The sequence below is a fragment of the Habropoda laboriosa genome, unplaced genomic scaffold, assembly GCF_001263275.1.
Source record: "Habropoda laboriosa isolate 0110345459 unplaced genomic scaffold, ASM126327v1 scaffold102, whole genome shotgun sequence".
NCBI lineage: Eukaryota > Metazoa > Arthropoda > Insecta > Hymenoptera > Apidae > Habropoda > Habropoda laboriosa.
The window spans coordinates 2,904,777-2,920,387 of record NW_017100262.1 but is presented as its reverse complement, the minus strand read 5'-3'; the positions used below and the strand labels follow the sequence as shown (position 1 = coordinate 2,920,387).

General features: G+C 40.2%; 1 protein-coding gene across 1 annotated transcript in view; it reads right to left on the bottom strand.

Annotated features, from left to right (window-relative positions):
* LOC108573011 (dystroglycan-like) overlaps positions 1 to 15,611 on the bottom strand; it is a 189,184-nt gene that overhangs the window by 172,627 nt on the left and 946 nt on the right. The gene's annotated exons all lie outside the window — the stretch shown is intronic.

Genomic DNA, 15,611 nt, shown 5'->3' with positions numbered 1-15,611 from the left:
GACTAGGGAGAGACAGGGAGAGACAAGGGTTAGAGTGAAATGAGATGAGAACCATCGCGCGAGATGGGGCTTGGCCAGGAAATGTCTGCGATATTATTCGCGACGAGTACCAGGCCGTCAAGAAGTATCGGCGATCCGTGAAACGGTGAAAAATCGGGAATCGAGGCACGTGCAGTTTTTCACCCCTCTGTTGCCTTGTCGGTAGCCGCGTCGACGTTACATATGCGTCCTCCACACGCGCTAACGAGGGGAACAACTTGCATTGGAAATTAATGGAACTTCGTTGATGGTTATATGTGCTGTCACACATATTTGTCTAGGTTGTTTCTTTTCGTTCTGCTATATCGGGGTGGGTGTGCCTGTGGGACTGCGTCGATAGTGACTTTTGTTAATTGGAAGACGCTGCTCCTCGTGAGAAATTAAAAGTTTCTGCGAAACTATTTTTAAGTGTAACTAAATATTGAAATATCTCTTGTTTAAAAAAAAGAAATATAGGGTGAGTTTAATAAGTTTATTCTATATTTAACTAACAACTAACCTAATTAGGTTAGGTTAGGTTCAATTTTCAAATGTAATTAGATATTCAAATATTCACCGTTTAAAATACAGAATAGACCAAGTTTAACAAGTTCGTTCTATATTTCAGTAATAACTGACCTAATTAGGTTAGGCTGGGCTCTATTTTTAAATGTAAATTGTTTAAAATACAGAATATAAATATAGAAAATGTACAAGTTTAATAGGGTTCTTCTATATTTAACTGACCTAACTAGGTTAGGTTAAATTAAACATAGAACAGTCATCATTTTCTATCGTTCACGCAGACCACAAACTGAAGTTCCTCGCGATGAAAAAGGTAACGTTAAAAATCCTTCAATTCATCAAAGTCGAAAAAATGTAGCGCCAACAATAAGTGATCAATGAAAAAATGGAGAAAAAGACAGGAAAATCGAAGAGTAAAGGAGTCTATAAAAGCACAGACGCGTTAGAAGCACATTCGTCTGGCCAGTAAAATCGATCGCGTAATCCCGAAACGAAAGACGTTCCGCAGCCCGGCTGTCCCACGCTTAATGACGTAATTAGAGATGAGTTATTCGCGACTACGCCAGAAGGCATGCCTATTTCCTCGCGGCTGATGTCATTGGTAGAGATAGAGAGAGAGAGGCAGCTGCACTCTTGTAACACCTACCATAATCAATCCACTGGGTGTGTACTTACAATTTTTCCCCAATTATACACACCATAAAATAAACCGTGGAATTAACAGGAAGAGGAAATGACACATTACACAATACCCTTTCATAAGACCGGTATTTGCTCGGCCATTTATCGCCGACTTCCTTTATTCGAAACTGTCTCATTCGGACAATTTTCAGTTAATCGTTAACCGAACTTGCTAAACGGTCTTATTATCGTTGTTACACTGATAAATCCTTGTAACGCATTGATTACAATAGCTATGTGACACTTGGATGTGTTCAGAAATTCTTCGTCTCAAAGTAGTTTACGAATTGCTAAAAAATCAAGGAAATTACAATATCTATTTGTTAGAAAGAAGATTCTTGTATTTCAGAAAAGCAGCAATCTCGGCTCTAGTACTGATTCAAATTTGTAACACTGTCTTCAACTCACAATATAGAAAAATTAACATAGTACCACCTGTTTCGATATAAAGTATCTACCCAAAAATGTTCCTCGTCAAGAAATGTCAATAAAAAACCTTATTAAAAAAAATATTTGTCAAATCCATCGAAAAGTCAGTGTGAAAATAATTTTCATACGAAAGATTCTGTGTAGTTTCTGATAGTTTCAGAATTTCGAAAAAAAAAAGGGGTAGAGAGCCATTGACAAAAAAGTATTCAAAAAAGTTCATCAAAGGTCAGCGTGAAAATAATTTTCATACGAAAGATTCTGTGTAGTTTCTGATAGTTTCAGAATTTCGAAAAAAAAAAGGGGTAGAGAGCCATTGACAAAAAAGTATTCAAAAAAGTTCATCAAAGGTCAGCGTGAAAATAATTTTCATACGAAAGATTCTGTGTAGTTTCTGATAGTTTCAGAATTTCGAAAAAAAAAAGGGGTAGAGAGCCATTGACAAAAAAGTATTCAAAAAAGTTCATCAAAGGTCAGCGTGAAAATAATTTTCATACGAAAGATTCTGTGTAGTTTCTGATAGTTTCAGAATTTCTAAAAAAAAAGGGGTAGAGAGCCATTGACAAAAAAGTATTCAAAAAAGTTCATCAAAGGTCAGCGTGAAAATAATTTTCATACGAAAGATTCTGTGTAGTTTCTGATAGTTTCAGAATTTCTAAAAAAAAAGGGGTAGAGAGCCATTGACAAAAAAGTATTCAAAAAAGTTCATCAAAGGTCAGCGTGAAAATAATTTTCATACGAAAGATTCTGTGTAGTTTCTGATAGTTTCAGAATTTCTAAAAAAAAAGGGGTAGAGAGCCATTGACAAAAAAGTATTCAAAAAAGTTCATCAAAGGTCAGCGTGAAAATAATTTTCATACGAAAGATTCTGTGTAGTTTCTGATAGTTTCAGAATTTCTAAAAAAAAAGGGGTAGAGAGCCATTGACAAAAAAGTATTCAAAAAAGTTCATCAAAGGTCAGCGTGAAAATAATTTTCATACGAAAGATTTTAGTTTCTGTTGCCTTCGAAAAAAAAAAAAAAAACGAACAGGAGCGAGAAAAGCTGGCGAGGAAGTTTGATTTGGAGATCACGCGGGGCGTTTGTGCCCGATGAAAAGTGCGCGGCTGTCCTTCCTCGGTTTTCGCCGCGGGATTCTTAAACGTTTGCGCCGGTCGCGTTGAATACTAAAGATTGTCGCATCCGCCGCACTTCCCTTTAAATTCTCGCGTATTCATTTGGGGGAGCTTTGTTTAGTTGTCTGCGCAGTGCCGTCTACGCAGCACACGGTAGCCCGCCTCGTGCAAACCTCGTGGACCGTGAATACGCGATTCCTTTTCAGCCCCGGCTCTCCTCGCGCGGCCAAACCATCGAGACGCGTGTGCACACGCGTTCCACTCGAAATACACACCGCTTTTCCTACCGTCTCTGCACTATTACGGGTTTCCAACATCGTACTTTACACGACGTATGTTCCACTCTTGCCTCCTGGCAGACTCTATTCATCTTGAGAATTCCAAGAAAGAGCCTGACTTCGGTAGACCATTTATAGGGTTTCGCCCAACTTTCCCACTTTTCTTTACGTCGCTTCGAGCTACCTTTTACTGTTTACCTTTGTTTCCCCCGCCCGGCAATAAAGTTGAGACAGTTTAACCGTATACATGCCCGAAAACATTGAAATTCACCGATATTACTTTCTCAGTTCTGGCAAAACGTTGCTGTTGCTACTTTTCGGAGGGAAGAATGCAAAGTTACGGAGGAAAATGGTGTACAGGTTCGATGGAATTGTGAGTTATTGATTAAATTTGAATACTGAACACTGGAGTAGGGAAATTAATTTTTTTTACTATTCCTGGCTTGCAAAAAGTCTGAAAAAATTCTGGGACACTTATTAAAGTCTCTGCTACATTGTACAATTGTTCGTTTTAATGTTTTCTTTTCTATGAATGTGAAAATTTCGATGAAATACAGAGAGAAATTTTGCTTGGGTCATTAGTGACCCAGATTGCCCATGGGGAGTTCAAATCTCTCCCTTTTCTCCCAGTTACTTACTCTCGCTTATTTTTCGATATAAAAGAGTTTCGAGTTACAGAGAAAAATTGTGTATACGTTCAATGAAATTGTAAATTCATAATTTGACACTTGGTTGATTAAATTTCAATATTTAGAATCTTTTCCTTTCCTCCCAGCTATTTACTTTCGTTCACTTTTGGAAATAAACATAATTTTTCAAGTCACAGAGAGATCGATAATTTGATATTTTTTTATAACTTTTTCTATAACTTGATACTGTTCTTTCCCCCTCCTTTCTTGCTACAGAAAAATTTAACAGCCGACATATTCCAAAAGAAATTGAAATTAAGTGTGACCAATTTTACTTCAGATACAATTTTAATTAGTACTTTTCCTACTAAAGAATTTCAAATCACAGTCAGAATTCCTTTCAACTAAAAAAAATTTCACATTCCCTCCAGACGCGATATTAATTAAACTCGCGTACTAAAAATGATTTCGCTGCGTGGAATTAAACGAAGGCACAAATGTGGGTGCACCTTAATTATTTGGCGTACGCGCGGCCGCGTGAGTACGTGTCTACGTGACTCAAGACCCGCCCCGTTATGTGCAGTTTGCTCGATGCACACGGTGATTCACAACGAGCCAACCGTGATACTTTTAGATTCCATAGCGCGAGCGGCGGCTGGCGGGGTTATATTTGAAGCCCCGCGAACAACGAGATCGCCGCGCGTATAAAGCACAAAAGACGAGGTTCGGGGGGTGGATAGAACGGGGCCATGAACGACCTCGACTTTCATGCATAGGCCAACAGAAGACAATAGCAAAACATCGAAATGGAGAGGAGAAAAAAAAATGTCTCTCTTTCACCAAATTTCCCCCCAAGTGTTGCTCCCATGATTTTCCGTGTCAAGGACTGAATCATCGTCGTTCTCGAGAAACGGGTATCCACCGGGGAGGGAATCATGCAGCTTCAACTGTACACTATTTTCTGCTTTCCAGAGAATAAACTGGCTGTAATATCGTGGCCGTGATTTAAACGACCACTTTGAAGCGAGAAACGGGAACTTATTCTGTTTCACGAGCCGATTTTTCACCGACAAGACAAACCGAGATCGGAGGAATTTGCGACAAGTTGCTCCATTAACGCGACAGTTATTCGTGCGTAGTCTATAGTTGAATTATTTCACGTGTACTCATTTTTGATTCGAAGCATACAGTCGGAGAATATGAAAAGATATTCTGTATCAAAAGTTTGAAACCGCTGTGCATCGCAAATATGATAATCCACTCGATGAATTTTTTCGAATAAGCTGCTCGAGTCGTAAATAAGCAAATTCCGATAAATAACCGAAATATTTATCTCTTTGAAAATTCGTGTGATCCTGCAACTCAAATATTGACTTGCTTCGAAACACTGTGCAACAAGAATGTAGGTTACTTGTATCAATTCGAACTTAACCGTAACAAAAGAAAAAAGAAGAGAATCTTCAGAAGAAAGTTAGGGATTTGAGGAACCTTTAACGAACGTTTTATTACCCAAATCTACCAAAGCGAAGTAAAGTACCATCGATCCCTGTAGCAACTGCTTCTAAAAAGCGCAGCAAATTCGATATCGCCACAATGCTCGGAGGAATCCTTGGAATCTGTCAAAAGCCACGACAGCCTGGTCATCGTACACAGCATTATGTATGGTTTCTATAAATGTTGGCTGATTCATTAGTCGGTTCACAGTTCACGGGAACGGATCACGTCACCGGGTGAGAATTGGTTCAACTCGACGGACTCATCTCTCGAGCGTTAAGTGCCACTGCACCTCTCTCTTATCCGCCCCTCTAATTTTCCATCCCTATTTCTCCAACTCTCGTCTCCTTTTTCCTCTTCCTTTTCCTTCTACTCGTTCTCCACTTTACTCCCCCCTTGCCTTTTCCACAGTGGAAACTCCCGCCATTATTATCCTCGCACTCTCGTTACTTTTCCCTCCCTATTTCCCCCATTTATTCCACCCTTTTCATACCTCGTTTCTGGTCGCGACCACCGTGACAGTATCGGGCGGTTTCACGCTTCAAGAATGTTTACGACCAGGCCAGATGTCCCGGGTCTATCTGGCACACATTGACGCATCGTCGTCTCTTCTTTTTTTCTCTCTCGTCCACGATTCGGTGGAAAAAAAATCGGACCACGCGGTGCAGGAGACGAGTTGGTGGAATAAGTCCTGGACACGAAGAGACAGAACAGAGGCGAACGTTGTGAGAGGAGACGAAAAAGCAGAGGAGAGACGTCGAATTGAAGATGGATGAAAGGGAGCGACCAGCGTAAATGCGTCTTGTACTTCTACACGATGGTGGTCGAGAGACGCGCCGATTAATTACGAACGACGTCGAGACGTCTCGTGATTTCCACAGATTCTTTCTCGAGCTGCCGCCTAGTAATAACTCCGCTTTATTTAACCCTTTCGCTACGCTCGCCTCTGACGAGGAACAATCTTGTGTGCGGGGTTGCGAGGGATGTTTGCATTGTAAAGCTGCGATGGGAGGATTTTTGTTGGTCTGCGTGTGCTTTAAACGCTTGGTATTACAGATTCTAATTCTTTTCACAGTTTGACTACTTTTTCGTGCAATTTTTAGATAGTGAGAACATATGTAGAAGGGTTGTAGGGTGCTGGTAAGATTTTTGTTCGTTTATACGAAGAATGATCTAATTTACAGTGCTTCAAACGCTTGATATTGCAGACTCGAATTTTTTCGACAACTTGACTACTTTTTGATGCAACTTTTAGGTAATGAAAGCATATGTAGAAGGGTTGTAGGGTGCTGGTAAGATTTTTGTTCGTTTATACGAAGAATGATCTAATTTACAGTGCTTCAAACGCTTGATATTGCAGACTCTAATTTTTTCGACAACGTCACTACTTTTCTATGCAATTTTTAGATAATAAACGAATGATAATTTGTGAAAATGTCAAGAGGGGTTTGTAGAGTTTCTGTTACTCGATTAGAGCGCAGAAAACTATTGCGTATCCATAAGAAAGCTTTGGGAATTATTAAAGCCTCGAAATGCATTAAAGATGATAACCAATAGACAGTAACTGACTGAGAAATTTGTATCAGTAAGACACCATCATACAGAAATAAAAGAAAACTGTGGGAAAAATATTGAAAGTATGCTGAGATGTATTCGCGAGATATAAAAATTTTAAATAGCTTGTAAAACTTTCAAAACCCTTTAAAAAAAGTTTCAAATAAGCGACGCACGATTTCAAAGTAACCACAATAATTCAATCATCCACTATAATACAGAAATACAAGCAAAATAAATTTCGTTCATAAAATTTGACTTTAAATTTGATTTTAAAACGTTATACGTCAATGGACTACTTACAGTCTTTCGTAGTAGCGAAAGGGTTAAGGACAAAAGTGGAAAGCATACGAAACATTCTCCTATTCGTTGTTTACTCAAGCTTGTGCCAATATTGTTACAGCAAGGTGTATCGATTTAATCGAGTTAAATAAAGGTTCTCACGTGTTCAATAGTCGCGATAGAACCGAAGGGTAGGCAGGTACACAGATTCATCATCGACCGAGGGTAGGCAGGTACACAGATTTATCATCGACCGATGGTAAAGTATATTTGATAGTATGAAAAACCGAATGGTAAACTAATAACTGTAGAGTGAAAACGAGGTACAACGGGGGAATCAATTAGAGGCATTAGGGAGATGGAATCTTCGTAAGCGAATCGCGATAAGGGATCAGGGTTAAGTGGACAGCGACCTAATTGCGACGCTCGGCCAGGATTTTATGATTTCCACGACCGGGGTCTATTGAGTGTTCCGACCGAAAGCAGGATTTTCCTTTACGAGGACGGCAAACGTCCGAACGAGCCTCTTTTCGCTTCGAGTAATGAAACTCTATTAAACAAATGGAACGTTTATTGGTTCCAATGAGCGGAGAGATTGCTTGCTATTTATGGCATGTCACCGAGACGGTGAATTTAATTTGACAAATTTAACCCTTTCGAGGCTGTCGTCTGTGTACCGAGCAGACGTGTGGTGGAAATAGAAACTTATTCAGCTAGCATTTTCTATGCGATAAGTTTACATTGCATATACTTTTTTCAATAGTAAACAATGTTATTGCAAAACACACGTTGCTTACATATTTTCAATATTTTCAATGTGACTGCATTTTAAATATTTCCAATATTCGAGGCATCGTTGGTTTGCTAGAGGAACGACATAATTAACAAAAGAGAATTTGTCAGGAAATTGATTTGAAATTTTTTGAGGTAAAAAGTTATCAATGACTCTGTTCTTTTTTACAATATTTTCTGTGTTCGTCGTGGCGTCGGTTTGCTAGAAGAGTGACATAATTAACGAAAGTAAATTTGTCAGGAAATCAATTTGAAATTTTTCGTTAAGTTATTAATTACTCGACAATTTTTTTTCTACAATAATCTAATAATGCTTGAGATTTGAGGGTCTCTAATAAAATAGTGTTTATGCACGTTGCTTACTATTTGAAAAAGGGTTAAAACAGCCCTACGTTGAATTGTCACATTGCTCTTTTTAAACAGCAGGCACAATTTTAATTCTAATTTTAGAGAATAACTATTTCTTACAGACATTCTAAAATTAACAATTTTCCTGTCTATCTCACTTCAACATCGCACCAATAAATATTTCACTTAAAACTAATAACTCATCTAACTATTTCACGCGCTACTGTCCAATTACAATTTTTCACGACAAAACTGTTCAGCACAGTAGCACATATATCTCCAATTTAACCCAACACCCAACATTCCGCATAATCATCCACAATAAACGCTCATCATCGAAAGGGTTAACGAGCAACGACAGATAATTGAAGGAAAAAAGAAAAGAAAAACGAAGGCTAATCACGAATGCAGGCAGAGTAATTAAATCGTAACGAAGGTTTCACCGAGTGAAACGCGACGAAAGATCCCCGTCTCTATTGCTTCATTATGTCCGGAATTTGATTCGAGGCTGTTCTACAGGCTTGCAATAACATTCCATCGCGGCGATATAAGCGGGGGAGCTGCTCACAGGGCTAGAGGCCTGTAAAACACAGCTGGCGAAATGAAATCTCGCGATAGAACCAACCAGACGAAGCTTTCCAGAGACTTTCGAAACTCGATCAAGCCGCCTCTCGTCGCCTGTAACGAGATCAACGGGAAACGAGTTGTATCGATGCCTCTAACGTCGTGTTTAACCCCCGTAACAGGTATCGTTCCCCCGGCCAATAAAGGGAATTTTATTCCGGTTCGAAGGTAGAACGAGTATAATGAGGATCGCAGGCTGAATTTTATTACTCGATAATGGGGGAATAAGTTCCGGAGAGATTTTAATCATTTCTGAATGCTCGATCGTACTGAAACTTTCAAGGCTTATCGATTATCTCGCGTGGATATAGAAGATTCGGGTTGATACGGAATGGTGGAAGATAGGAGAGTCTGGAATAGGAAAGCGGAGTGATTCTTGAGTAGTTGGACGAAATTTTCAGGTGGGTCAGTTTTGACCCATCGTTACATTTGTTTGGGTATACATTGGAGAATCTATTTCTTTCGCAGGAATTTTAGGTGAATTTGTGAAGATATTCGGTATTCTGAATATATTAATTTCTCTACGCCTCCATTTGCGAGAAAAGAATTTATACACTACGTTTTTCCATGTTACTGTAAATAAGGGAAATGTTCCAGAGGACACTCAATTTCGAGTTTCATTTTTATTCCATATTTTGTAGGGTTTCACAAATATTCACGAGAATACGAAAAGCCACAAATTTTTGAAGAGGGACTTTCATTATTGAAATAAAAAATTGTTTCGTAATTACCGTCACTTAAACTACATTTCTGCAAAGTTTCCAATTTCCTCGATTCCCTTATCGGTAAAATTGTCAAAAATTCTTAAAAAGGATCCCCGCTATTACCAGAGATTCAACAAACTCCAAAGATCCGAAGGACAAAGACTTGGAAACTAAAGCAATTGTCGAAAACTAAAGAAAAATTCGAACACTCGAGGTAACAGTAACCAACATACATAAAAGAACCACCCTCCTCTGTGTACACTAGGAAGATTGAATTCAGCTCGTCCGACGAAGGTAGGCTACGTCAACTTTTTCCTCCTCGAAGCGTATCAGAAGAAAGGGAGAGAGAGAGAAGCATTCCGTCCTGGTCCACGGACTCGTGGAGGATTCGAGTGGTGGATATCGCGGGGCGTTTCGAGACCGGAAAGCCATCTTCGCATGGGACGAATGCAAACTTCAGCCGGCGAATGCGATTTCCTTCCCCTTGACTGGGGAAAGTAGGCGAGAGCCAGTCGTGGAAAAATGAATCGTACGTTTTCCACGCGTGTCAACGGCGTAACTTTTTCTCGTTTTTCCCCCTCGTGCCGCGTATCGATAACACTCTTCGTTCTCTCCGCTCTTCGAAATATAATCGCGAATGCAAAAATATTGAAATTAAAACACGACGACGGAACTGGGTCAACTGCTCGGTCCATTCGACGTTCGACTGGCTGGTGTAACGAATGCAAACGTGTCACGAATGTGAAGAACTTTGAAGAGGAAAAAGTTGCACTGCGAGTGATAAATCTTAGATGAACGATAGTTTTATAGATTGCACGATAAAACGAGTCTTGAATAAATTTCGATGCGTTAGGAAGATTTTTGCTGGGAACAAGTGTAACGAGAGTTTTGAGGACTTTGTGGTACGGATTAGTTCAATTGTTACGTTCAATGAACTTTTTCTGAACTTTTCGAAAACCTTCGAAGGCGTTTCTGAACTTTCCAGAAACCTTCCAATCTCTGTCTCCGAATTGTTATTCGAGGCTTCCGGATTGGAGCCAAGACCAATTAATTACTAAATTAAATTTCCTAAATTCTAATTAAAATGTTTTGACTTTAAATAAAATGAAATTTCCGAAATTTCAATTTGTATAAAATTTTTCTAAAACGATTCTAACCCAGAATCCCCGAATAACAATTCCAGAGCGCGCAAGCGAAGTTCGAACGCGTTCGAAAGCTCGATAGATGCCATAATTTCCTAGATTACTCTTCCCCGTAGAAAGATCGAAAGGCGAAGAAGGGCGCTGCAGATCTGGAGCAGCTTTATGCTCCCTCTGCGTATCACTTTTTACGAATATCACGAACGAGAGTGGACTACAGAGGCCTGCATTCATCCGATCTGCTCCGATTTACCTTCGTTACACCAAGATGCATCGTGTTCGAGCCGTTCGTATTCGTCTCCAGCGAGAGCTTAATTGTTCCCTTACTTTCTCACCGTCCTACAATTCTCCCCTTCGTTTTGTATTCGACGAACGGGGATCGATTAGCAAGTCCATCGCGAGCGAGCGGTTTCAGCTTGTTAAATTGAACTTTGGAAAACAAAGCGGGTCGTTTTGAAGTAAGAAGGAGTGTTTCTTCGACGGAAAACGTTTTCGCGTGTCCGGTTGTATCAGTCGAGAGACGAGGTTAAGACGAAGGTTTACTCATTTTTTCCGGGTCGAGTTTATTTCTGTGGCGAGTGTAAATAGGTCGTGTTCAACGTCGAGTCAAACAAATCGCGCGTATTCCGTCCAAGTTTCTGTGTGCAACATCGACTACCGACGCGAAAAGCTGTCTTCACAAACAGATTCTCAGCCGTAATCTGGTTAAGTCATTTTACCGCGCGATTCTGTTGAATTTGTAATTCCGCCGGGAAGAATGTCGAAGTTGTAAGAGAGGCATGTTTGTCTTTTAATGCAGATTTTCACAATGATTGGATGTATTCGGGCTTCCATTTGAAATTTAAAGCTTCACCCCTCGAGGGGTGAATACAGGTTAAGGGTCCTGGGAGCTATAAAATCTGCGACCGGAGTGATTAAAATTGATAGGGTAATTCTGGGGATAGTAAGCTGTTACCATGGAAGTGTAGGGATTTAAAAATGTTATTTCCTACTTTACCGACAAAGGTTTAGACAAAGTTCCATATTTGTTCGTTGAACATTTAACGAAAAAATTAAAAAATGACAAAATAATACTTCAGATAAATAAGGAAGAATGCAAAGTTGCTTTCAGAACAAAATCAAAACCACAGAAATAAAAGTAAAAATATAAAATATCTTGTTTTCGAAGTTTATCAGTTGTTCCTGGATTTCACACTGCAATCGTTAAAAAAATATAGCATTTTGTTTGAAAAAATGAGCAACGTTTGGAAGAACATTTTTTCAGTAATTTCACTTCATTCTGAGGTGTCCCACCGTTTCTTGTTTAAAAAAACAACAGAGTTTCAAGATTTTTCTTTTCCCCATCAAACCTCCTACGTCACACTAATGAAATTCAACAAACAGGCTAATTACCCAGTTAATTCTCAGATGTTTATTCTCAAACTGTTCCAAGATTTCCCTATGCACAATCCTTTCCCCTCATCAACGCTCCCAAATCACGTTAATTAAACTTATCAACCAGGCTAATTACCCCGTACACCACTCAATCGCTATTCCTCCCAAGAAAACCCCACCTACCATTCCTAACCTCCAAGAACGCGTACTCTTTCTCTCACCTTCAACTCGCAACCTTCCCACCCTCCCCTCAAGCACCCAACATTTAAACAGTTCGAACCTTCTGTCGAATATCGACGGAATATTTAACGATCGAACCTATGTAACACGCTATCATCACCGTAGAAACCCAGGTCCCGCATTCGAGACACGCGCCACCGAACATCCGGTCATAGTTTCCTGCCACGGTGTACATCTCGAGCCAGGATTGGCGCCTATTTTTGTATTTCGCTCGGCGACGGTTTCTCCGCGCGGCAGCCTCGAAGGGCGATTCTCAATTGTCGCGGACAACTCCTCGACGCGCATTTCAACGAATTCTTCGTGGAACGGCGTCGCGTGTGTGTACAATCGTCGGTTCCTCCGCTAAAGAACGAAAGCGCGAGAGAGATGGTAAACTGAGAGAGAGAAAGCGACGGTTCGAATCATCGTCGATATATAATATAAAGGTAGAAAGGACAGCATTCGAATCATCGGTTCCTTCGGACAGCTTCGAACGAAAGCGCGAGAAAGATGACAAACTGAGAGAGAAAAAGCGACGATTCGAATCATCGTCGATATATTGTAAAGACAGAAAGGACAGCGAGAAAGATGACAAACTGAGAGAGAAAAAGCGACGATTCGAATCATCGTCGATATAATACAAAGACAAAGGACAGCGAAAAAGATGACAAACTGAGTGAGAAAAAGCGACGATTCGAATCATCGTCGATATAATGTAAAGACAGAAAGGACAGCGAGAAAGATGACAAACTGAGAGAGAAAAAGCGACGATTCGAATCATCGTCGATATAATGTAAAGACAGAAAGGACAGCGAGAAAGATGACAAACTGAGAGAGAAAAAGCGACGATTCGAATCATCGTCGATATAATACAAAGACAGAAAGGACAGCAAGAAAGATGACAAACTGAGAAAGAGAGAGAAAAAGCGACGATTTGACGGCTGTTAGAAACACACTCGTCCTCGTTTTCTCTTCTTTTTTTCTCGTCTTTATTTGCCTTTCGCGCGCTCGACTTTGAAAGAGAGGAAGATCGTAGCGAGAGAGAGAGAGAAACGCTTCTCTTTTTCCGCGGCGGCTAATTGTCCCGAACAGGTGAATTCACGGATAGCAGGCGCCGCGCGACTTTTACCCGCCGGATTCGGATATCTGGGTCGCGGATGAAGGGCGAGAGAGCGCCTGTTTCCGGTGAAATCCTGCGAGAGGCGGCCTATCAGCCGCGGCGAAAGAATTCGCGCGATATGGAACGGTGATATCCATCTTCGGATACGTCCTTCCATTCCGCGGCGACGACTCTCCGGTGCTCGAACGCGGGATTTATGGAGGAGAGGGAACGATTGATGAGCGTGTTTCCGCGGAAAACCGTGGAGTTGCAGCGTAACGAATCGTGTCGAGCAAAAGAGGAATATTTCTACAATTTTACGCTTCGGGAGAAGTATAGCTTGCTCGCGTCGCGACGATTTTTGGAAATTTTGAAAACTTCTGAATAATATTTCTGAAACTTTAGGCTTTGGGAGAAGTGCAGCTTGCTCGCGTCGCGATGATTTCTGGAAATTTGGAAAGATCCTGATTTTGTCTGAAGGAAAAATGAAAGAAACGTGGTTGCTTTGGAGTGTTTCTCGCGAAACGACAGTAAGAAATCGTTGACATCGATCGTGTGTACCGGAAGAGGGAATATTTCTTCGATTTTAGGCTTCGCGAGAAGTGTAGCTTCCTTGCGTCACGATGATTTCTCCAAATTTGGAAAAGTTCTGATTTTGTTTGAAGGAAAAATGAAAGTAACGAATCGTTGACCATCGATCGTGTGTACCGGAAGAGGAATATTTCTCCAATTTCAGGCTTCGCGGAAAATCTAGTTTACGTTTCGACGATTTTCCCAAATTTGGAAAAATCCTGATTTCGTCTGAAGGGAGGGGAATATTTCTCCACTTTCAGGCTTCGCGGAAAATCTAGTTTACGTTTCGACGATTTTCCCAAATTTGGAAAAATCCTGATTTCGTCTGAAGGAAAAATGAAAGAAACGTGGTTGCTTTAGAGCGCCCCCAAGAGAAAAGTGTCAGAGAAGAGAGGTGTCTCTTTTCAACACAATTTATTCGGCTTGAAAAATAGCGGAACGAGTAAAATTAAGAGGGTTGCTGGGTTTAAACGTCGAGGATAAGTACCGAAAATATTTTTTCGCGATTCACAGAATTGTAGAAGTCACGTATGTGTGTAAAAAGTGCAGGCGAGAATGGCGGGCTAAAAGGGTATGTGTAGGTACGTTTAATCTCGTTTTTCTAAGAATCGCATTTTTCGACCTGGATTTATGAATAACGCGAGAAGGTATGAAACTCTGCGCACATTTTTGGAAGAACTGAGGTGAAATAATAATCGTAGCTTTTTTTACTTTCTTTCGTTTTCGTAATTTTTACAATTTTCCAATTCGTTTAGTACGAGCTGTAAAGGAACACACGTAAATCGTAAGCACAGTTGAATTTATGTTCGACTTCAGATTACTTCAGAAGAAGTAATTTATAACGCGCTAGGCTACTGCGTATCTCAAGGCTCGCATGAATTTGCATTTATTACACTTTCGCGAATCAATATTTCCTTCTATTAATAAAATACGAACTCTGAAAAAATTTTTCAACTAATCCCAGAAATTCCCATTCGATCGTATCTTACCAGTTCCATAAAAAAAAGAAACCAAAAATGCCCATTTTTCGAGTCACTAACCAAAGGAACATTAATAAAATATAAATTTTATCTGAAAACATTATTTAATTAACGCCACAAATTCCCATTCAATTACCTCTTAAAAGTTCCCTAAAAAAAAAGACTCTAAGTACGTCCATTTTTCGGGTCTTTAACCAGAGAAACATTAATAAAGTACGAATTTTATCTCGAAGCGTTATTTAATTAATCCCAGAAATTCCCGTTCAATTAACTCGTACAAGTTCCATAAAAAAAAAAAAAAAAAAGAGAGACTAAATATGCCCGTTTTTCGAGTCTTTGAACAGAGCAACTCCTTAAAGTCTGATTCTCAAACTTTCCGCGTGCATTCGCCGATATAACCATGCGCGTATGAAATACGCGTTTCATGGAATCGCGAGGAAGATGACCGAAAAAGACGCGCGATTAAGGTCAATTCCGGTCGCGCGGTTTTAATAAACGAGACCTTGCAGGTTTTAATGTAGCCCAGAAACGCGCGCGCTTAATCGGAATGACCTGTATTTCAGCGTCGTTTCTTTCTGTTGTTTCTTTCCTTTCCCCCTCTTTCTCCACCCCCCTCTCCACTGTCCGTCTTGCAACAGCATCGCATCTAGTCGAGCAACGCGGCTACACTTTTCTTTATTAAAGTCCCTTTCCGATTCCGCGACGCTCGAATAGCGTCGATAAGAGGACGCGAAATAACCGTTTTGCGTCTTTCGAGC